The sequence below is a fragment of the Salmo salar genome, chromosome 02 (genome assembly GCF_965601325.2).
Source record: "Salmo salar chromosome 02, fSalSal1, whole genome shotgun sequence".
Taxonomy (NCBI): Eukaryota; Metazoa; Chordata; class Actinopteri; order Salmoniformes; family Salmonidae; genus Salmo; species Salmo salar.
The window spans coordinates 9,359,073-9,385,492 of NC_138292.1; the positions used below are offsets into that span (position 1 = coordinate 9,359,073).

At 39.9% G+C, this 26,420-nt stretch overlaps 1 protein-coding gene across 3 annotated transcripts in view; it reads right to left on the reverse strand.

Moving 5' to 3' along the window:
- The window catches only part of LOC106595550 (gasdermin-E), an 84,948-nt gene that overhangs the window by 42,746 nt on the left and 15,782 nt on the right, over nt 1-26,420 (reverse strand). The gene's annotated exons all lie outside the window — the stretch shown is intronic.

Below are 26,420 nucleotides of genomic sequence, written 5' to 3' on the forward strand. Positions count from 1 at the left end.
CCATTCAGTAGACTACATGTTGACCAGACGTTCCATTCAGTAGACTACATTACATGTTGACCAGACGTTCCATTCAGTAGACTACATTACATGTTGACCAGACGTTCCATTCAGTAGACTACATTACATGTTGACCAAATGTTCCATTCAGTAGACTACATGTTGACCAGATGTTCCATTCAGTAGACTACATTACATGTTGACCAGAAGTTCCATTCAGTAGACTACATTACATGTTGACCAAACGTTCCATTCAGTAGACTACATGTTGACCAGATGTTCCATTCAGTAGACTACATGTTGACTAGATGTTCCATTCAGTAGACTACATGTTGACCAGGCATTCCATTCAGTAGACTACATGTTGACCAGACGTTGCATTCAGTAGACTACATTACATGTTGACCAGACATTCCATTCAGTAGACTACATGTTGACCAGACGTTCCATTCAGTAGACTACATTACATGTTGACCAGACGTTCCATTCAGTAGACTACATTACATGTTGACCAGACGTTCCATTCAGTAGACTACATGTTGACCAGACGTTCCATTCAGTAGACTACATTACATGTTGACCGGACGTTCCCTTCAGTAGAATACATGTTGACCAGACGTTCCATTCAGTAGACTACATTACATGTTGACCAGATGTTCCATTCAGTAGACTACATGTTGACCAGACGTTCCATTCAGTAGACTACATGTTGACCAGACATTCCATTCAGTAGATTTCAAGTTGACCAGCAGTTCCATTCAGTAGACTACATTACATGTTGACCAGACATTCCATTCAGTAGAGTACATGTTGACCAGACGTTCCATTCAGTAGACTACATTACATGTTGACCAGATGTTCCATTCAGTAGACTACATTACATGTTGACCAGACGTTCCATTCAGTAGACTACATTACATGTTGACCAGACGTTCCATTCAGTAGACTACATTACATGTTCACCAAACGTTCCATTCAGTAGACTACATGTTGACCAGATGTTCCATTCAGTAGACTACATTACATGTTGACCAGACGTTCCATTCAGTAGACTACATTACATGTTGACCAAACGTTCCATTCAGTAGACTACATGTTGACCAGATGTTCCATTCAGTAGACTACATTACATGTTGACCAGGCATTCCATTCAGTAGACTACATTACATGTTGACCAAACGTTCCATTCAGTAGACTACATGTTGACTAGATGTTCCATTCAGTAGAGTACATTACATGTTGACAAAACGTTCCATTCAGTAGACTACATGTTCACCAAACATTCCATTCAGTAGACTACATTACATGCTGACCAAACGTTCCATTCAGTAGACTACATGTTGACCAGATGTTCCATTCAGTAGACTCCATTACATGTTGACCAGACGTTCCATTCAGTAGACTACATTACATGTTGACCAAACGTTCCATTCAGTAGACTACATGTTGACCAGATGTTCCATTCAGTAGACTACATTACATGTTGACCAAACGTTCCATTCAGTAGACAACATTACATGTTGACCAGACATTCCATTCAGTAGACTACATGTTGACCAGACGTTCCATTCAGTAGACTACATTACATGTTGACCAGACGTTCCATTCAGTAGACTACATTACATGTTGACCAAACGTTCCCTTCAGTAGACTACATGTTGACCAGATGTTCCATTCAGTAGACTACATTACATGTTGACCAGACGTTCCATTCAGTAGACTACATTACATGTTGACCAAACGTTCCATTCAGTAGACTACATGTTGACCAGATGTTCCATTCAGTAGACTACATTACATGTTGACCAGACGTTCCATTCAGTAGACTACATTACATGTTGACCAAACGTTCCATTCAGTAGACTACATGTTCACCAAACATTCCATTCAGTAGACTACATTACATGCTGACCAAACGTTCCATTCAGTAGACTACATGTTGACCAGATGTTCCATTCAGTAGACTCCATTACATGTTAACCAGACGTTCCATTCAGTAGACTACATTACATGTTGACCAAACGTTCCATTCAGTAGACTACATGTTGACCAGATGTTCCATTCAGTAGACTACATTACATGTTGACCAAACGTTCCATTCAGTAGACTACATTACATGTTGACCAGACATTCCATTCAGTAGACTACACGTTGACCAGACGTTCCATTCAGTAGACTACATTACATGTTGACCAGACGTTCCATTCAGTAGACTACATTACATGTTGACCAAACGTTCCATTCAGTAGACTACATGTTGACCAGATGTTCCATTCAGTAGACTACATTACATGTTGACCAGACGTTCCATTCAGTAGACTACATTACATGTTGACCAAACGTTCCATTCAGTAGACTACATGTTGACCAGATGTTCCATTCAGTAGACTACATTACATGTTGACCAGACGTTCCATTCAGTAGACTACATGTTGACTAGATGTTCCATTCAGTAGACTACATTACATGTTGACCAAACGTTCCATTCAGTAGACTACATGTTCACCAAACATTCCATTCAGTAGACTACATTACATGCTGACCAAACGTTCCATTCAGTAGACTACATGTTGACCAGATGTTCCATTCAGAAGACTCCATTACATGTTGACCAGATTTTCCATTCAGTAGACTACATTACATGTTGACCAAACGTTCCATTCAGTAGACTACATTACATGTTGACCAGACATTCCATTCAGTAGACTACATGTTGACCAGACGTTCCATTCAGTAGACTACATTACATGCTGACCAGACGTTCCATTCAGTAGACTACATTACATGTTGACCAGATGTTCCATTCAGTAGACTACATTACATGTTGACCAGACGTTCCATTCAGTAGACTACATGTTGACCAGACGTTCCATTCAGTAGACTACATTACATTTTGACCAAACTTTCCCTTCAGTAGACTACATGTTGACCAGACGTTCCATTCAGTAGACTACATTACATGTTGACCAGATGTTCCATTCAGTAGACTACATTACATGTTGACCAGACGTTCCATTCAGTAGACTACATGTTGACCAGACGTTCCATTCAGTAGACTACATTACATGTTGACCAGACGTTCCCTTCAGTAGAATACATGTTGACCAGACGTTCCATTCAGAAGACTACATTACATGTTGACCAGACGTTCCATTCAGTAGACTATATTACATGTTGACCAGATGTTCCATTCAGTAGACTACATGTTGACCAGACGTTCCATTCAGTAGACTATATTACATGTTGACCAGATGTTCCATTCAGTAGACTACATTAAATGTTGACCAAACGTTCCATTCAGTAGACTACATGTTGACCAGACGTTCCATTCAGTAGACTACATTACATGTTGACCAGATGTTCCATTCAGTAGACTACATGTTGACCAGACATTCCATTCAGTAGACTACATGTTGACCAGACATTCCATTCAGTAGACTACATGATGACCAGACGTTCCATTCAGTAGACTACATTACATGTTGACCAGATGTTCCATTCAGTAGACTACATTACATGTTGACCAAACGTTCCATTCAGTAGACTACATGTTCACCAAACATTCCATTCAGTAGACTACATTACATGCTGACCAAACGTTCCATTCAGTAGACTACATGTTGACCAGATGTTCCATTCAGTAGACTCCATTACATGTTGACCAAACGTTCCATTCAGTAGACTACATGTTGACCAGATGTTCCAATCAGTAGACTACATTACATGTTGAACAAACGTTCCATTCAGTAGACTACATTACATGTTGACCAGACATTCCATTCAGTAGACTACATGTTGACCAGACGTTCCATTCAGTAGACTACATTACATGTTGACCAGACGTTCCATTCAGTAGACTACATTACATGTTGACCAAACGTTCCATTCAGTAGACTACATGTTGACCAGATGTTCCATTCAGTAGACTACATTACATGTTGACCAGACGTTCCATTCAGTAGACTACATTACATGTTGACCAAACGTTCCATTCAGTAGACTACATGTTGACCAGATGTTCCATTCAGTAGACTACATTACATGTTGACCAGACGTTCCATTCAGTAGACTACATTACATGTTGACCAAACGTTCCATTCAGTAGACTACATGTTGACTAGATGTTCCATTCAGTAGACTACATTACATGTTGACCAAACGTTCCATTCAGTAGACTACATGTTCACCAAACATTCCATTCAGTAGACTACATTACATGCTGACCAAACGTTCCATTCAGTAGACTACATGTTGACCAGATGTTCCATTCAGAAGACTCCATTACATGTTGACCAGATTTTCCATTCAGTAGACTACATTACATGTTGACCAAACGTTCCATTCAGTAGACTACATTACATGTTGACCAGACATTCCATTCAGTAGACTACATGTTGACCAGACGTTCCATTCAGTAGACTACATTACATGTTGACCAGACGTTCCATTCAGTAGACTACATTACATGTTGACCAGATGTTCCATTCAGTAGACTACATTACATGTTGACAAGACGTTCCATTCAGTAGACTACATTACATGTTGACCAGACGTTCCATTCAGTAGACTACATTACATGTTGACCAGATTTTCCATTCAGTAGACTACATTACATGTTGACCAGACGTTCCATTCAGTAGACTACATGTTGACCAGACGTTCCATTCAGTAGACTACATTACATTTTGACCAAACTTTCCCTTCAGTAGACTACATGTTGACCAGACGTTCCATTCAGTAGACTACATTACATGTTGACCAGATGTTCCATTCAGTAGACTACATTACATGTTGACCAGACGTTCCATTCAGTAGACTACATGTTGACCAGACGTTCCATTCAGTAGACTACATTACATGTTGACCAGACTTTCCCTTCAGTAGACTACATGTTGACCAGACGTTCCATTCAGAAGACTACATTACATGTTCACCAGACGTTCCATTCAGTAGACTATATTACATGTTGACCAGATGTTCCATTCAGTAGACTACATGTTGACCAGACGTTCCATTCAGTAGACTATATTACATGTTGACCAGATGTTCCATTCAGTAGACTACATTACATGTTGACCAAACGTTCCATTCAGTAGACTACATGTTGACCAGACGTTCCATTCAGTAGACTACATTACATGTTGACCAGATGTTCCATTCAGTAGACTACATGTTGACCAGACATTCCATTCAGTAGACTACATGTTGACCAGACATTCCATTCAGTAGACTACATGATGACCAGACGTTCCATTCAGTAGACTACATTACATGTTGACCAGATGTTCCATTCAGTAGACTACATTACATGTTGACCAGATGTTCCATTCAGTAGACTACATGTTGACCAGACTTTCCATTCAGTAGACTACATTACATGTTGACGAGACGTTCCATTCAGTAGACTACATTACATGTTGACCAGACGTTCCATTCAGTAGAGTACATTACATGTTGACCAAACCTTCCATTCAGTAGACTACATGTTGACCAGATGTTCCATTCAGTAGACTACATTACATGTTGACCAGACGTTCCATTCAGTAGGCTACATTACATGTTGACCAAACGTTCCATTCAGTAGACTACATGTTGACCAGATGTTCCATTCAGTAGACTACATTACATGTTGACCAAACGTTCCATTCAGTAGACTACATGTTCACCAAACATTCCATTCAGTAGACTACATTACATGCTGACCAAACGTTCCATTCAGTAGACTACATTACATGTTGACCAGACGTTCCATTCAGCAGACTACATGTTGACCAGACGTTCCATTCAGTAGACTACATTACATGTTGACCAGACGTTCCATTCAGTAGACTACATTACATGTTGACCAGATGTTCCATTCAGTAGACTACATGTTGACCAGACGTTCCATTCAGTAGACTACATTACATGTTGACCAGATGTTCCATTCAGTAGACTACATGTTGACCAGATGTTCCATTCAGTAGACTACATTACATGTTGACCAGACGTTCCATTCAGTAGACTAAAGTACATGTTGACCAAACGTTCCATTCAGTAGACTACATGTTGACCAGATGTTCCATTCAGTAGACTACATTACATGTTGACCAAACGTTCCATTCAGTAGACTACATGTTCACCAAACATTCCATTCAGTAGACTACATTACATGTTGACCAAACGTTCCATTCAGTAGACTACATTACATGTTGACCAGACGTTCCATTCAGTAGACTACATGTTGACCAGACGTTCCATTCAGTAGACTACATTACATGTTGACCAGACGTTCCATTCAGTAGACTACATTACATGTTGACCAGACGTTCCATTCAGTAGACTACATTACATGTTGACCAAATGTTCCATTCAGTAGACTACATGTTGACCAGATGTTCCATTCAGTAGACTACATTACATGTTGACCAGAAGTTCCATTCAGTAGACTACATTACATGTTGACCAAACGTTCCATTCAGTAGACTACATGTTGACCAGATGTTCCATTCAGTAGACTACATGTTGACTAGATGTTCCATTCAGTAGACTACATGTTGACCAGGCATTCCATTCAGTAGACTACATGTTGACCAGACGTTGCATTCAGTAGACTACATTACATGTTGACCAGACATTCCATTCAGTAGACTACATGTTGACCAGACGTTCCATTCAGTAGACTACATTACATGTTGACCAGACGTTCCATTCAGTAGACTACATTACATGTTGACCAGACGTTCCATTCAGTAGACTACATGTTGACCAGACGTTCCATTCAGTAGACTACATTACATGTTGACCGGACGTTCCCTTCAGTAGAATACATGTTGACCAGACGTTCCATTCAGTAGACTACATTACATGTTGACCAGATGTTCCATTCAGTAGACTACATGTTGACCAGACGTTCCATTCAGTAGACTACATGTTGACCAGACATTCCATTCAGTAGATTTCAAGTTGACCAGCAGTTCCATTCAGTAGACTACATTACATGTTGACCAGACATTCCATTCAGTAGAGTACATGTTGACCAGACGTTCCATTCAGTAGACTACATTACATGTTGACCAGATGTTCCATTCAGTAGACTACATTACATGTTGACCAGACGTTCCATTCAGTAGACTACATTACATGTTGACCAGACGTTCCATTCAGTAGACTACATTACATGTTCACCAAACGTTCCATTCAGTAGACTACATGTTGACCAGATGTTCCATTCAGTAGACTACATTACATGTTGACCAGACGTTCCATTCAGTAGACTACATTACATGTTGACCAAACGTTCCATTCAGTAGACTACATGTTGACCAGATGTTCCATTCAGTAGACTACATTACATGTTGACCAGGCATTCCATTCAGTAGACTACATTACATGTTGACCAAACGTTCCATTCAGTAGACTACATGTTGACTAGATGTTCCATTCAGTAGAGTACATTACATGTTGACAAAACGTTCCATTCAGTAGACTACATGTTCACCAAACATTCCATTCAGTAGACTACATTACATGCTGACCAAACGTTCCATTCAGTAGACTACATGTTGACCAGATGTTCCATTCAGTAGACTCCATTACATGTTGACCAGACGTTCCATTCAGTAGACTACATTACATGTTGACCAAACGTTCCATTCAGTAGACTACATGTTGACCAGATGTTCCATTCAGTAGACTACATTACATGTTGACCAAACGTTCCATTCAGTAGACAACATTACATGTTGACCAGACATTCCATTCAGTAGACTACATGTTGACCAGACGTTCCATTCAGTAGACTACATTACATGTTGACCAGACGTTCCATTCAGTAGACTACATTACATGTTGACCAAACGTTCCCTTCAGTAGACTACATGTTGACCAGATGTTCCATTCAGTAGACTACATTACATGTTGACCAGACGTTCCATTCAGTAGACTACATTACATGTTGACCAAACGTTCCATTCAGTAGACTACATGTTGACCAGATGTTCCATTCAGTAGACTACATTACATGTTGACCAGACGTTCCATTCAGTAGACTACATTACATGTTGACCAAACGTTCCATTCAGTAGACTACATGTTCACCAAACATTCCATTCAGTAGACTACATTACATGCTGACCAAACGTTCCATTCAGTAGACTACATGTTGACCAGATGTTCCATTCAGTAGACTCCATTACATGTTAACCAGACGTTCCATTCAGTAGACTACATTACATGTTGACCAAACGTTCCATTCAGTAGACTACATGTTGACCAGATGTTCCATTCAGTAGACTACATTACATGTTGACCAAACGTTCCATTCAGTAGACTACATTACATGTTGACCAGACATTCCATTCAGTAGACTACACGTTGACCAGACGTTCCATTCAGTAGACTACATTACATGTTGACCAGACGTTCCATTCAGTAGACTACATTACATGTTGACCAAACGTTCCATTCAGTAGACTACATGTTGACCAGATGTTCCATTCAGTAGACTACATTACATGTTGACCAGACGTTCCATTCAGTAGACTACATTACATGTTGACCAAACGTTCCATTCAGTAGACTACATGTTGACCAGATGTTCCATTCAGTAGACTACATTACATGTTGACCAGACGTTCCATTCAGTAGACTACATGTTGACTAGATGTTCCATTCAGTAGACTACATTACATGTTGACCAAACGTTCCATTCAGTAGACTACATGTTCACCAAACATTCCATTCAGTAGACTACATTACATGCTGACCAAACGTTCCATTCAGTAGACTACATGTTGACCAGATGTTCCATTCAGAAGACTCCATTACATGTTGACCAGATTTTCCATTCAGTAGACTACATTACATGTTGACCAAACGTTCCATTCAGTAGACTACATTACATGTTGACCAGACATTCCATTCAGTAGACTACATGTTGACCAGACGTTCCATTCAGTAGACTACATTACATGCTGACCAGACGTTCCATTCAGTAGACTACATTACATGTTGACCAGATGTTCCATTCAGTAGACTACATTACATGTTGACCAGACGTTCCATTCAGTAGACTACATGTTGACCAGACGTTCCATTCAGTAGACTACATTACATTTTGACCAAACTTTCCCTTCAGTAGACTACATGTTGACCAGACGTTCCATTCAGTAGACTACATTACATGTTGACCAGATGTTCCATTCAGTAGACTACATTACATGTTGACCAGACGTTCCATTCAGTAGACTACATGTTGACCAGACGTTCCATTCAGTAGACTACATTACATGTTGACCAGACGTTCCCTTCAGTAGAATACATGTTGACCAGACGTTCCATTCAGAAGACTACATTACATGTTGACCAGACGTTCCATTCAGTAGACTATATTACATGTTGACCAGATGTTCCATTCAGTAGACTACATGTTGACCAGACGTTCCATTCAGTAGACTATATTACATGTTGACCAGATGTTCCATTCAGTAGACTACATTAAATGTTGACCAAACGTTCCATTCAGTAGACTACATGTTGACCAGACGTTCCATTCAGTAGACTACATTACATGTTGACCAGATGTTCCATTCAGTAGACTACATGTTGACCAGACATTCCATTCAGTAGACTACATGTTGACCAGACATTCCATTCAGTAGACTACATGATGACCAGACGTTCCATTCAGTAGACTACATTACATGTTGACCAGATGTTCCATTCAGTAGACTACATTACATGTTGACCAGATGTTCCATTCAGTAGACTACATGTTGACCAGACTTTCCATTCAGTAGACTACATTACATGTTGACCAGACGTTCCATTCAGTAGACTACATTACATGTTGACCAGACGTTCCATTCAGTAGAGTACATTACATGTTGACCAAACGTTCCATTCAGTAGACTACATGTTGACCAGATGTTCCATTCAGTAGACTACATTACATGTTGACCAGACGTTCCATTCAGTAGGCTACATTACATGTTGACCAAACGTTCCATTCAGTAGACTACATGTTGACCAGATGTTCCATTCAGTAGACTACATTACATGCTGACCAAACGTTCCATTCAGTAGACTACATTACATGTTGACCAGACGTTCCATTCAGTAGACTACATGTTGACCAGACGTTCCATTCAGTAGACTACATTACATGTTGACCAGATGTTCCATTCAGTAGACTACATGTTGACCAGACTTTCCATTCAGTAGACTACATTACATGTTGACCAGACGTTCCATTCAGTAGACTACATTACATGTTGACCAGACGGTCCATTCAGTAGAGTACATTACATGTTGACCAAACGTTCCATTCAGTAGACTACATGTTGACCAGATGTTCCATTCAGTAGACTACATTACATGTTGACCAGACGTTCCATTCAGTAGGCTACATTACATGTTGACCAAACGTTCCATTCAGTAGACTACATGTTGACCAGATGTTCCATTCAGTAGACTACATTACATGTTGACCAAACGTTCCATTCAGTAGACTACATGTTCACCAAACATTCCATTCAGTAGACTACATTACATGCTGACCAAACGTTCCATTCAGTAGACTACATTACATGTTGACCAGACGTTCCATTCAGTAGACTACATGTTGACCAGACGTTCCATTCAGTAGACTACATTACATGTTGACCAGACGTTCCATTCAGTAGACTACATTACATGTTGACCAGATGTTCCATTCTGTAGACTACATGTTGACCAGATGTTCCATTCAGTAGACTACATTACATGTTGACCAGATGTTCCATTCAGTAGACTACATGTTGACCAGACGTTCCATTCAGTAGACTAAAGTACATGTTGACCAAACGTTCCATTCAGTAGACTACATGTTGACCAGATGTTCCATTCAGTAGACTACATTACATGTTGACCAAACGTTCCATTCAGTAGACTACATGTTCACCAAACATTCCATTCAGTAGACTACATCACATGTTGACCAAACGTTCCATTCAGTAGACTACATTACATGTTGACCAGACGTTCCATTCAGTAGACTACATGTTGACCAGACGTTCCATTCAGTAGACTACATTACATGTTGTCCAGACGTTCCATTCAGTAGACTACATTACATGTTGACCAGACGTTCCATTCAGTAGACTACATTACATGTTGACCAGAAGTTCCATTCAGTAGACTACATTACATGTTGACCAGACGTTCCATTCAGTAGACTACATTACATGTTGACCAGATGTTCCATTCAGTAGACTACATGTTGACTAGATGTTCCATTCAGTAGACTACATGTTGACCAGGCATTCCATTCAGTAGACTACATGTTGACCAGACGTTGCATTCAGTAGACTACATTACATGTTGACCAGACATTCCATTCAGTAGACTACATGTTGACCAGACGTTCCATTCAGTAGACTACATTACATGTTGACCAGACGTTCCATTCAGTAGACTACATTACATGTTGACCAGATGTTCCATTCAGCAGACTACATTACATGTTGACCAGACGTTCCATTCAGTAGACTACATGTTGACCAGACGTTCCATTCAGTAGACTACATTACATGTTGACCGGACGTTCCCTTCAGTAGACTACATGTTGACCAGACGTTCCATTCAGTAGACTACATTACATGTTGACCAGATGTTCCATTCAGTAGACTACATGTTGACCAGACGTTCCATTCAGTAGACTACATGTTGACCAGACATTCCATTCAGTAGATTTCAAGTTGACCAGAAGTTCCATTCAGTAGACTACATTACATGTTGACCAGACATTCCATTCAGTAGACTACATGTTGACCAGACGTTCCATTCAGTAGACTACATTACATGTTGACCAGATGTTCCATTCAGTAGACTACATTACATGTTGACCAGACGTTCCATTCAGTAGACTACATTACATGTTGACCAGATGTTCCATTCAGTAGACTACATGTTGACCAGACGTTCCATTCAGTAGACTATATTACATGTTGACCAGATGTTCCATTCAGTAGACTACATTAAATGTTGACCAAACGTTCCATTCAGTAGACTACATGTTGACCAGACGTTCCATTCAGTAGACTACATTACATGTTGACCAGATGTTCCATTCAGTAGACTACATGTTGACCAGACATTCCATTCAGTAGACTACATGTTGACCAGACATTCCATTCAGTAGACTACATGATGACCAGACGTTCCATTCAGTAGACTACATTACATGTTGACCAGATGTTCCATTCAGTAGACTACATTACATGTTGACCAGATGTTCCATTCAGTAGACTACATGTTGACCAGACTTTCCATTCAGTAGACTACATTACATGTTGACCAGACGTTCCATTCAGTAGACTACATTACATGTTGACCAGACGTTCCATTCAGTAGAGTACATTACATGTTGATCAAACGTTCCATTCAGTAGACTACATGTTGACCAGATGTTCCATTCAGTAGACTACATTACATGTTGACCAGACGTTCCATTCAGTAGGCTACATTACATGTTGACCAAACGTTCCATTCAGTAGACTACATGTTGACCAGATGTTCCATTCAGTAGACTACATTACATGTTGACCAAACGTTCCATTCAGTAGACTACATGTTCACCAAACATTCCATTCAGTAGACTACATTACATGCTGACCAAACGTTCCATTCAGTAGACTACATTACATGTTGACCAGACGTTCCATTCAGTAGACTACATTACATGTTGACCAGATGTTCCATTCAGTAGACTACATGTTGACCAGACTTTCCATTCAGTAGACTACATTACATGTTGACCAGACGTTCCATTCAGTAGACTACATTACATGTTGACCAGACGTTCCATTCAGTAGAGTACATTACATGTTGACCAAACGTTCCATTCAGTAGACTACATGTTGACCAGATGTTCCATTCAGTAGACTACATTACATGTTGACCAGACGTTCCATTCAGTAGGCTACATTACATGTTGACCAAACGTTCCATTCAGTAGACTACATGTTGACCAGATGTTCCATTCAGTAGACTACATTACATGTTGACCAAACGTTCCATTCAGTAGACTACATGTTCACCAAACATTCCATTCAGTAGACTACATTACATGCTGACCAAACGTTCCATTCAGTAGACTACATTACATGTTGACCAGACGTTCCATTCAGTAGACTACATGTTGACCAGACGTTCCATTCAGTAGACTACATTACATGTTGACCAGACGTTCCATTCAGTAGACTACATTACATGTTGACCAGATGTTCCATTCAGTAGACTACATGTTGACCAGATGTTCCATTCAGTAGACTACATTACATGTTGACCAGATGTTCCATTCAGTAGACTACATGTTGACCAGACGTTCCATTCAGTAGACTAAAGTACATGTTGACCAAACGTTCCATTCAGTAGACTACATGTTGACCAGATGTTCCATTCAGTAGACTACATTACATGTTGACCAAACGTTCCATTCAGTAGACTACATGTTCACCAAACATTCCATTCTGTAGACTACATCACATGTTGACCAAACGTTCCATTCAGTAGACTACATTACATGTTGACCAGACGTTCCATTCAGTAGACTACATGTTGACCAGACGTTCCATTCAGTAGACTACATTACATGTTGTCCAGACGTTCCATTCAGTAGACTACATTACATGTTGACCAGACGTTCCATTCAGTAGACTACATTACATGTTGACCAGAAGTTCCATTCAGTAGACTACATTACATGTTGACCAGACGTTCCATTCAGTAGACTACATTACATGTTGACCAGATGTTCCATTCAGTAGACTACATGTTGACTAGATGTTCCATTCAGTAGACTACATGTTGACCAGGCATTCCATTCAGTAGACTACATGTTGACCAGACGTTGCATTCAGTAGACTACATTACATGTTGACCAGACATTCCATTCAGTAGACTACATGTTGACCAGACGTTCCATTCAGTAGACTACATTACATGTTGACCAGACGTTCCATTCAGTAGACTACATTACATGTTGACCAGATGTTCCATTCAGCAGACTACATTACATGTTGACCAGACGTTCCATTCAGTAGACTACATGTTGACCAGACGTTCCATTCAGTAGACTACATTACATGTTGACCGGACGTTCCCTTCAGTAGACTACATGTTGACCAGACGTTCCATTCAGTAGACTACATTACATGTTGACCAGATGTTCCATTCAGTAGACTACATGTTGACCAGACGTTCCATTCAGTAGACTACATGTTGACCAGACATTCCATTCAGTAGATTTCAAGTTGACCAGAAGTTCCATTCAGTAGACTACATTACATGTTGACCAGACATTCCATTCAGTAGACTACATGTTGACCAGACGTTCCATTCAGTAGACTACATTACATGTTGACCAGATGTTCCATTCAGTAGACTACATTACATGTTGACCAGACGTTCCATTCAGTAGACTACATTACATGTTGACCGGACGTTCCATTCAGTAGACTACATTACATGTTCACCAAACGTTCCATTCAGTAGACTACATTACATGTTCACCAAACGTTCCATTCAGTAGACTACATGTTGACCAGATGTTCCATTCAGTAGACTACATTACATGTTGACCAAACGTTCCATTCAGTAGACTACATTACATGTTGACCAAACGTTCCATTCAGTAGACTACATGTTGACCAGATGTTCCATTCAGTAGACTACATTACATGTTGACCAGGCATTCCATTCAGTAGACTACATTACATGTTGACCAAACGTTCCATTCAGTAGACTACATGTTGACTAGATGTTCCATTCAGTAGAGTACATTACATGTTGACAAAACGTTCCATTCAGTAGACTACATGTTCACCAAACATTCCATTCAGTAGACTACATTACATGCTGACCAAACGTTCCATTCAGTAGACTACATGTTGACCAGATGTTCCATTCAGTAGACTCCATTACATGTTGACCAGACGTTCCATTCAGTAGACTACATTACATGTTGACCAAACGTTCCATTCAGTAGACTACATGTTGACCAGATGTTCCATTCAGTAGACTACATTACATGTTGACCAAACGTTCCATTCAGTAGACAACATTACATGTTGACCAGACATTCCATTCAGTAGACTACATGTTGACCAGACGTTCCATTCAGTAGACTACATTACATGTTGACCAGACGTTCCATTCAGTAGACTACATTACATGTTGACCAAACGTTCCATTCAGTAGACTACATTACATGTTGACCAAACGTTCCATTCAGTAGACTAGATGTTGACCAGATGTTCCATTCAGTAGACTACATTACATGTTGACCAGACGTTCCATTCAGTAGACTACATTACATGTTGACCAAACGTTCCATTCAGTAGACTACATGTTGACTAGATGTTCCATTCAGTAGACTACATTACATGTTGACCAAACGTTCCATTCAGTAGACTACATGTTCACCAAACATTCCATTCAGTAGACTACATTACATGTTGACCAGACGTTCCATTCAGTAGACTACATGTTGACCAGATGTTCCATTCAGAAGACTCCATTACATGTTGACCAGATTTTCCATTCAGTAGACTACATTACATGTTGACCAGACATTCCATTCAGTAGACTACATGTTGACCAGACGTTCCATTCAGTAGACTACATTACATGATGACCAGACGTTCCATTCAGTAGACTACATTACATGTTGACCAAACGTTCCATTCAGTAGACTACATGTTGACCAGATGTTCCATTCAGTAGACTACATTACATGTTGACCAGACGTTCCATTCAGTAGACTACATTACATGTTGACCAGACGTTCCATTCAGTAGACTACATTACATGTTGACCAGACGTTCCATTCAGTAGACTACATTACATGTTGACCAGACGTTCCATTCAGTAGACTACATTACATGTTGACCAGATGTTCCATTCAGTAGACTACATGTTGACCAGACGTTCCATTCAGTAGACTACATTACATGTTGACCAGACTTTCCATTCAGTAGACTACATTACATGTTGACCAGACGTTCCATTCAGTAGACTACATTACATGTTGACCAGACGTTCCATTCAGTAGACTACATTACATGTTGACCAGATGTTCCATTCAGTAGACTACATGTTGACCAGATGTTCCATTCAGTAGACTACATTACATGTTGACCAGATGTTCCATTCAGTAGACTACATGTTGACCAGATGTTCCATTCAGTAGACTACATTACATGTTGACCAGACGTTCCATTCAGTAGACTAAAGTACATGTTGACCAAACGTTCCATTCAGTAGACTACATGTTGACCAGATGTTCCATTCAGTAGACTACATTACATGTTGACCAAACGTTCCATTCAGTAGACTACATGTTCACCAAACATTCCATTCAGTAGACTACATTACATGTTGACCAAACGTTCCATTCAGTAGACTACATTACATGTTGACCAGACGTTCCATTCAGTAGACTACATGTTGACCAGACGTTCCATTCAGTAGACTACATTACATGTTGACCAGACGTTCCATTCAGTAGACTACATTACATGTTGACCAGACGTTCCATTCAGTAGACTACATTACATGTTGACCAGAAGTTCCATTCAGTAGACTACATTACATGTTGACCAAACGTTCCATTCAGTAGACTACATGTTGACCAGATGTTCCATTCAGTAGACTACATGTTGACTAGATGTTCCATTCAGTAGACTACATGTTGACCAGGCATTCCATTCAGTAGACTACATGTTGACCAGACGTTGCATTCAGTAGACTACATTACATGTTGACCAGACATTCCATTCAGTAGACTACATGTTGACCAGACGTTCCATTCAGTAGACTACATTACATGTTGACCAGACGTTCCATTCAGTAGACTACATTACATGTTGACCAGATGTTCCATTCAGCAGACTACATTACATGTTGACCAGACGTTCCATTCAGTAGACTACATGTTGACCAGACGTTCCATTCAGTAGACTACATTACATGTTGACCGGACGTTCCCTTCAGTAGACTACATGTTGACCAGACGTTCCATTCAGTAGACTACATTACATGTTGACCAGATGTTCCATTCAGTAGACTACATGTTGACCAGACATTCCATTCAGTAGACTACATGTTGACCAGACATTCCATTCAGTAGATTTCAAGTTGACCAGAAGTTCCATTCAGTAGACTACATTACATGTTGACCAGACATTCCATTCAGTAGACTACATGTTGACCAGACGTTCCATTCAGTAGACTACATTACATGTTGACCAGATGTTCCATTCAGTAGACTACATTACATGTTGACCAGACGTTCCATTCAGTAGACTACATTACATGTTGACCAGACGTTCCATTCAGTAGACTACATTACATGTTCACCAAACGTTCCATTCAGTAGACTACATTACATGTTCACCAAACGTTCCATTCAGTAGACTACATGTTGACCAGATGTTCCATTCAGTAGACTACATTACATGTTGACCAGACGTTCCATTCAGTAGACTACATTACATGTTGACCAAACGTTCCATTCAGTAGACTACATGTTGACCAGATGTTCCATTCAGTAGACTACATTACATGTTGACCAGGCATTCCATTCAGTAGACTACATTACATGTTGACCAAACGTTCCATTCAGTAGACTACATGTTGACTAGATGTTCCATTCAGTAGAGTACATTACATGTTGACAAAACGTTCCATTCAGTAGACTACATGTTCACCAAACATTCCATTCAGTAGACTACATTACATGCTGACCAAACGTTCCATTCAGTAGACTACATGTTGACCAGATGTTCCATTCAGTAGACTCCATTACATGTTGACCAGACGTTCCATTCAGTAGACTACATTACATGTTGACCAAACGTTCCATTCAGTAGACTACATGTTGACCAGATGTTCCATTCAGTAGACTACATTACATGTTGACCAAACGTTCCATTCAGTAGACAACATTACATGTTGACCAGACATTCCATTCAGTAGACTACATGTTGACCAGACGTTCCATTCAGTAGACTACATTACATGTTGACCAGACGTTCCATTCAGTAGACTACATTACATGTTGACCAAACGTTCCATTCAGTAGACTACATTACATGTTGACCAAACGTTCCATTCAGTAGACTACATTACATGTTGACCAGACGTTCCATTCAGTAGACTACATTACATGTTGACCAAACGTTCCATTCAGTAGACTACATGTTGACTAGATGTTCCATTCAGTAGACTACATTACATGTTGACCAAACGTTCCATTCAGTAGACTACATGTTCACCAAACATTCCATTCAGTAGACTACATTACATGTTGACCAGACGTTCCATTCAGTAGACTACATGTTGACCAGACGTTCCATTCAGTAGACTACATTACATGTTGACCAGACGTTCAATTCAGTAGACTACATTACATGTTGACCAGACGTTCCATTCAGTAGACTACATTACATGTTGACCAGAAGTTCCATTCAGTAGACTACATTACATGTTGACCAAACGTTCCATTCAGTAGACTACATGTTGACCAGATGTTCCATTCAGTAGACTACATGTTGACTAGATGTTCCATTCAGTAGACTACATGTTGACCAGGCATTCCATTCAGTAGACTACATGTTGACCAGACGTTGCATTCAGTAGACTACATTACATGTTGACCAGACATTCCATTCAGTAGACTACATGTTGACCAGACGTTCCATTCAGTAGACTACATTACATGTTGACCAGACGTTCCATTCAGTAGACTACATTACATGTTGACCAGATGTTCCATTCAGCAGACTACATTACATGTTGACCAGACGTTCCATTCAGTAGACTACATGTTGACCAGACGTTCCATTCAGTAGACTACATTACATGTTGACCGGACGTTCCCTTCAGTAGACTACATGTTGACCAGACGTTCCATTCAGTAGACTACATTACATGTTGACCAGATGTTCCATTCAGTAGACTACATGTTGACCAGACGTTCCATTCAGTAGACTACATGTTGACCAGACATTCCATTCAGTAGATTTCAAGTTGACCAGAAGTTCCATTCAGTAGACTACATTACATGTTGACCAGACATTCCATTCAGTAGACTACATGTTGACCAGACGTTCCATTCAGTAGACTACATTACATGTTGACCAGATGTTCCATTCAGTAGACTACATTACATGTTGACCAGACGTTCCATTCAGTAGACTACATTACATGATGACCAGACGTTCCATTCAGTAGACTACATTACATGTTGACCAAACGTTCCATTCAGTAGACTGCATGTTGACCAGATGTTCCATTCAGAAGACTCCATTACATGTTGACCAGATTTTCCATTCAGTAGACTACATTACATGTTGACCAGACATTCCATTCAGTAGACTACATGTTGACCAGACGTTCCATTCAGTAGACTACATTACATGATGACCAGACGTTCCATTCAGTAGACTACATTACATGTTGACCAAACGTTCCATTCAGTAGACTACATGTTGACCAGATGTTCCATTCAGTAGACTACATTACATGTTGACCAGACGTTCCATTCAGTAGACTACATTACATGTTGACCAGACGTTCCATTCAGTAGACTACATTACATGTTGACCAGACGTTCCATTCAGTAGACTACATTACATGTTGACCAGACGTTCCATTCAGTAGACTACATTACATGTTGACCAGATGTTCCATTCAGTAGACTACATGTTGACCAGACGTTCCATTCAGTAGACTACATTACATGTTGACCAGACTTTCCATTCAGTAGACTACATTACATGTTGACCAGACGTTCCATTGAGTAAAGTACATTACATGTTGACAAAACGTTCCATTCAGTAGACTACATGTTGACAAGATGTTCCATTCAGTAGACTACATTAAATGTTGACCAGACGTTCCATTCAGTAGGCTACATTACATGTTGACCAAACGTTCCATTCAGTAGACTACATGTTGACCAGATGTTCCATTCAGTAGACTACATTACATGTTGACCAAACGTTCCATTCAGTAGACTACATGTTCACCAAACATTCCATTCAGTAGACTACATTACATGTTGACCAAACGTTCCATTCAGTAGACTACATTACATGTTGACCAGACGTTCCATTCAGTAGACTACATGTTGACCAGACGTTCCATTCAGTAGACTACATTACATGTTGACCAGAGGTTCCATTCAGTAGACTACATTACATGTTGACCAGACGTTCCATTCAGTAGACTACATTACATGTTGACCAGATGTTCCATTCAGTAGACTACATGTTGACCAGATGTTCCATTCAGTAGACTACATTACATGTTGACCAGACGTGCCATTCAGTAGACTACATTACATGTTGACCAAACGTTCCATTCAGTAGACTACATGTTGACCAGATGTTCCATTCAGTAGACTACATTACATGTTGACCAAACGTTCCATTCAGTAGACTACATGTTCACCAAACATTCCATTCAGTAGACTACATTACATGCTGACCAAACGTTCCATTCAGTAGACTACATGTTGACCAGATGTTCCATTCAGAAGACTCCATTACATGTTGACCAGATTTTCCATTCAGTAGACTACATTACATGTTGACCAAACGTTCCATTCAGTAGACTACATTACATGTTGACCAGACATTCCATTCAGTAGACTACATGTTGACCAGACGTTCCATTCAGTAGACTACATTACATGATGACCAGACGTTCCATTCAGTAGACTACATTACATGTTGACCAAACGTTCCATTCAGTAGACTACATGTTGACCAGATGTTCCATTCAGTAGACTACATTACATGTTGACCAGACGTTCCATTCAGTAGACTACATTACATGTTGACCAGACGTTCCATTCAGTAGACTACATTACATGTTGACCAGACGTTCCATTCAGTAGACTACATTACATGTTGACCAGACGTTCCATTCAGTAGACTACATGTTCACCAAACATTCCATTCAGTAGACTACATTACATGCTGACCAAACGTTCCATTCAGTAGACTACATGTTGACCAGATGTTCCATTCAGTAGACTACATTACATGTTGACCAGACGTTCCATTCAGTAGACTACATTACATGTTGACCAAACGTTCCATTCAGTAGACTACATGTTGACCAGATGTTCCATTCAGTAGACTACATTACATGTTGACCAAACGTTCCATTCAGTAGACAACATTACATGTTGACCAGACATTCCATTCAGTAGACTACATGTTGACCAGACGTTCCATTCAGTAGACTACATTACATGTTGACCAGACGTTCCATTCAGTAGACTACATTACATGTTGACCAAACGTTCCATTCAGTAGACTACATTACATGTTGACCAAACGTTCCATTCAGTAGACTACATTACATGTTGACCAGACGTTCCATTCAGTAGACTACATTACATGTTGACCAAACGTTCCATTCAGTAGACTACATGTTGACTAGATGTTCCATTCAGTAGACTACATTACATGTTGACCAAACGTTCCATTCAGTAGACTACATGTTCACCAAACATTCCATTCAGTAGACTACATTACATGTTGACCAGACGTTCCATTCAGTAGACTACATGTTGACCAGACGTTCCATTCAGTAGACTACATTACATGTTGACCAGACGTTCAATTCAGTAGACTACATTACATGTTGACCAGACGTTCCATTCAGTAGACTACATTACATGTTGACCAGAAGTTCCATTCAGTAGACTACATTACATGTTGACCAAACGTTCCATTCAGTAGACTACATGTTGACCAGATGTTCCATTCAGTAGACTACATGTTGACTAGATGTTCCATTCAGTAGACTACATGTTGACCAGGCATTCCATTCAGTAGACTACATGTTGACCAGACGTTGCATTCAGTAGACTACATTACATGTTGACCAGACATTCCATTCAGTAGACTACATGTTGACCAGACGTTCCATTCAGTAGACTACATTACATGTTGACCAGACGTTCCATTCAGTAGACTACATTACATGTTGACCAGATGTTCCATTCAGCAGACTACATTACATGTTGACCAGACGTTCCATTCAGTAGACTACATGTTGACCAGACGTTCCATTCAGTAGACTACATTACATGTTGACCGGACGTTCCCTTCAGTAGACTACATGTTGACCAGACGTTCCATTCAGTAGACTACATTACATGTTGACCAGATGTTCCATTCAGTAGACTACATGTTGACCAGACGTTCCATTCAGTAGACTACATGTTGACCAGACATTCCATTCAGTAGATTTCAAGTTGACCAGAAGTTCCATTCAGTAGACTACATTACATGTTGACCAGACATTCCATTCAGTAGACTACATGTTGACCAGACGTTCCATTCAGTAGACTACATTACATGTTGACCAGATGTTCCATTCAGTAGACTACATTACATGTTGACCAGACGTTCCATTCAGTAGACTACATTACATGATGACCAGACGTTCCATTCAGTAGACTACATTACATGTTGACCAAACGTTCCATTCAGTAGACTACATGTTGACCAGATGTTCCATTCAGAAGACTCCATTACATGTTGACCAGATTTTCCATTCAGTAGACTACATTACATGTTGACCAGACATTCCATTCAGTAGACTACATGTTGACCAGACGTTCCATTCAGTAGACTACATTACATGATGACCAGACGTTCCATTCAGTAGACTACATTACATGTTGACCAAACGTTCCATTCAGTAGACTACATGTTGACCAGATGTTCCATTCAGTAGACTACATTACATGTTGACCAGACGTTCCATTCAGTAGACTACATTACATGTTGACCAGACGTTCCATTCAGTAGACTACATTACATGTTGACCAGACGTTCCATTCAGTAGACTACATTACATGTTGACCAGACGTTCCATTCAGTAGACTACATTACATGTTGACCAGATGTTCCATTCAGTAGACTACATGTTGACCAGACGTTCCATTCAGTAGACTACATTACATGTTGACCAGACTTTCCATTCAGTAGACTACATTACATGTTGACCAGACGTTCCATTGAGTAAAGTACATTACATGTTGACAAAACGTTCCATTCAGTAGACTACATGTTGACAAGATGTTCCATTCAGTAGACTACATTAAATGTTGACCAGACGTTCCATTCAGTAGGCTACATTACATGTTGACCAAACGTTCCATTCAGTAGACTACATGTTGACCAGATGTTCCATTCAGTAGACTACATTACATGTTGACCAAACGTTCCATTCAGTAGACTACATGTTCACCAAACATTCCATTCAGTAGACTACATTACATGTTGTCCAAACGTTCCATTCAGTAGACTACATTACATGTTGACCAGACGTTCCATTCAGTAGACTACATGTTGACCAGACGTTCCATTCAGTAGACTACATTACATGTTGACCAGAGGTTCCATTCAGTAGACTACATTACATGTTGACCAGACGTTCCATTCAGTAGACTACATTACATGTTGACCAGATGTTCCATTCAGTAGACTACATGTTGACCAGATGTTCCATTCAGTAGACTACATTACATGTTGACCAGACGTGCCATTCAGTAGACTACATTACATGTTGACCAAACGTTCCATTCAGTAGACTACATGTTGACCAGATGTTCCATTCAGTAGACTACATTACATGTTGACCAAACGTTCCATTCAGTAGACTACATGTTCACCAAACATTCCATTCAGTAGACTACATTACATGCTGACCAAACGTTCCATTCAGTAGACTACATGTTGACCAGATGTTCCATTCAGAAGACTCCATTACATGTTGACCAGATTTTCCATTCAGTAGACTACATTACATGTTGACCAAACGTTCCATTCAGTAGACTACATTACATGTTGACCAGACATTCCATTCAGTAGACTACATGTTGACCAGACGTTCCATTCAGTAGACTACATTACATGATGACCAGACGTTCCATTCAGTAGACTACATTACATGTTGACCAAACGTTCCATTCAGTAGACTACATGTTGACCAGATGTTCCATTCAGTAGACTACATTACATGTTGACCAGACGTTCCATTCAGTAGACTACATTACATGTTGACCAGACGTTCCATTCAGTAGACTACATTACATGTTGACCAGACGTTCCATTCAGTAGACTACATTACATGTTGACCAGACGTTCCATTCAGTAGACTACATTACATGTTGACCAGATGTTCCATTCAGTAGACTACATGTTGACCAGACGTTCCATTCAGTAGACTACATTACATGTTGACCAGACTTTCCATTCAGTAGACTACATTACATGTTGACCAGACGTTCCATTCAGTAAAGTACATTACATGTTGACCAAACGTTCCATTCAGTAGACTACATGTTGACAAGATGTTCCATTCAGTAGACTACATTAAATGTTGACCAGACGTTCCATTCAGTAGACTACATTACATGTTGACCAAACGTTCCATTCAGTAGACTACATGTTGACCAGATGTTCCATTCAGTAGACTACATTACATGTTGACCAAACGTTCCATTCAGTAGACTACATGTTCACCAAACATTCCATTCAGTAGACTACATTACATGTTGACCAAACGTTCCATTCAGTAGACTACATTACATGTTGACCAGACGTTCCATTCAGTAGACTACATGTTGACCAGACGTTCCATTCAGTAGACTACATTACATGTTGACCAGAGGTTCCATTCAGTAGACTACATTACATGTTGACCAGACGTTCCATTCAGTAGACTACATTACATGTTGACCAGACGTTCCATTCAGTAGACTACATTACATGTTGACCAGATGTTCCATTCAGTAGACTACATGTTGACCAGACGTTCCATTCAGTAGACTACATTACATGTTGACCAGACGTTCCATTCAGTAGACTACATGTTGACCAGACGTTCCATTCAGTAGACTACATTACATGTTGACCAAATGTTCCATTCAGTAGACTACATGTTGACCAGATGTTCCATTCAGTAGACTACATTACATGTTGACCAGACGTTCCATTCAGTAGACTACATTACATGTTGACCAAACGTTCCTTTCAGTAGACTACATGTTGACCAGACGTTCCATTCTGTAGACTACATTACATGTTGACCAGACGTTCCATTCAGTAGACTACATTACATGTTGACCAGACGTTCCATTCAGTAGACTACATTACATGTTGACCAGATGTTCCATTCAGTAGACTACATGTTGACCAGACGTTCCATTCAGTAGACTACATTACATGTTGACCAGATGTTCCATTCAGTAGACTACATGTTGACCAGATGTTCCATTCAGTAGACTACATTACATGTTGACCAGACGTTCCATTCAGTAGACTACATTACATGTTGACCAAACGTTCCATTCAGTAGACTACATGTTGACCAGATGTTCCATTCAGTAGACTCCATTACATTTTGACCAAACGTTCCATTCAGTAGACTACATGTTCACCAAACATTCCATTCAGTAGACTACATTACATGTTGACCAAACGTTCCATTCAGTAGACTACATTACATGTTGACCAGACGTTCCATTCAGTAGACTACATGTTGACCAGACGTTCCATTCAGTAGACTACATTACATGTTGACCAGACGTTCCATTCAGTAGACTACATTACATGTTGACCAAACGTTCCATTCAGTAGACTACATGTTGACCAGATGTTCCATTCAGTAGACTCCATTACATTTTGACCAAACGTTCCATTCAGTAGACTACATGTTCACCAAACATTCCATTCAGTAGACTACATTACATGTTGACCAAACGTTCCATTCAGTAGACTACATTACATGTTGACCAGACGTTCCATTCAGTAGACTACATGTTGACCAGACGTTCCATTCAGTAGACTACATTACATGTTGACCAGACGTTCCATTCAGTAGACTACATTACATGTTGACCAGACGTTCCATTCAGTAGACTACATTACATGTTGACCAAACGTTCCATTCAGTAGACTACATTACATGTTGACCAGATGTTCCATTCAGTAGACTACATGTTGACCAGACGTTCCATTCAGTAGACTACATGTTGACCAGACGTTCCATTCAGTAGACTACATTACATGTTGACCAAATGTTCCATTCAGTAGACTACATGTTGACCAGATGTTCCATTCAGTAGACTACATTACATGTTGACCAGACGTTCCATTCAGTAGACTACATTACATGTTGACCAAACGTTCCATTCAGTAGACTACATGTTGACCAGACGTTCCATTCAGTAGACTACATTACATGTTGACCAGACGTTCCATTCAGTAGACTACATTACATGTTGACCAGATGTTCCATTCAGTAGACTACATGTTCACCAGACGTTCCATTCAGTAGACTACATTACATGTTGACCAGATGTTCCATTC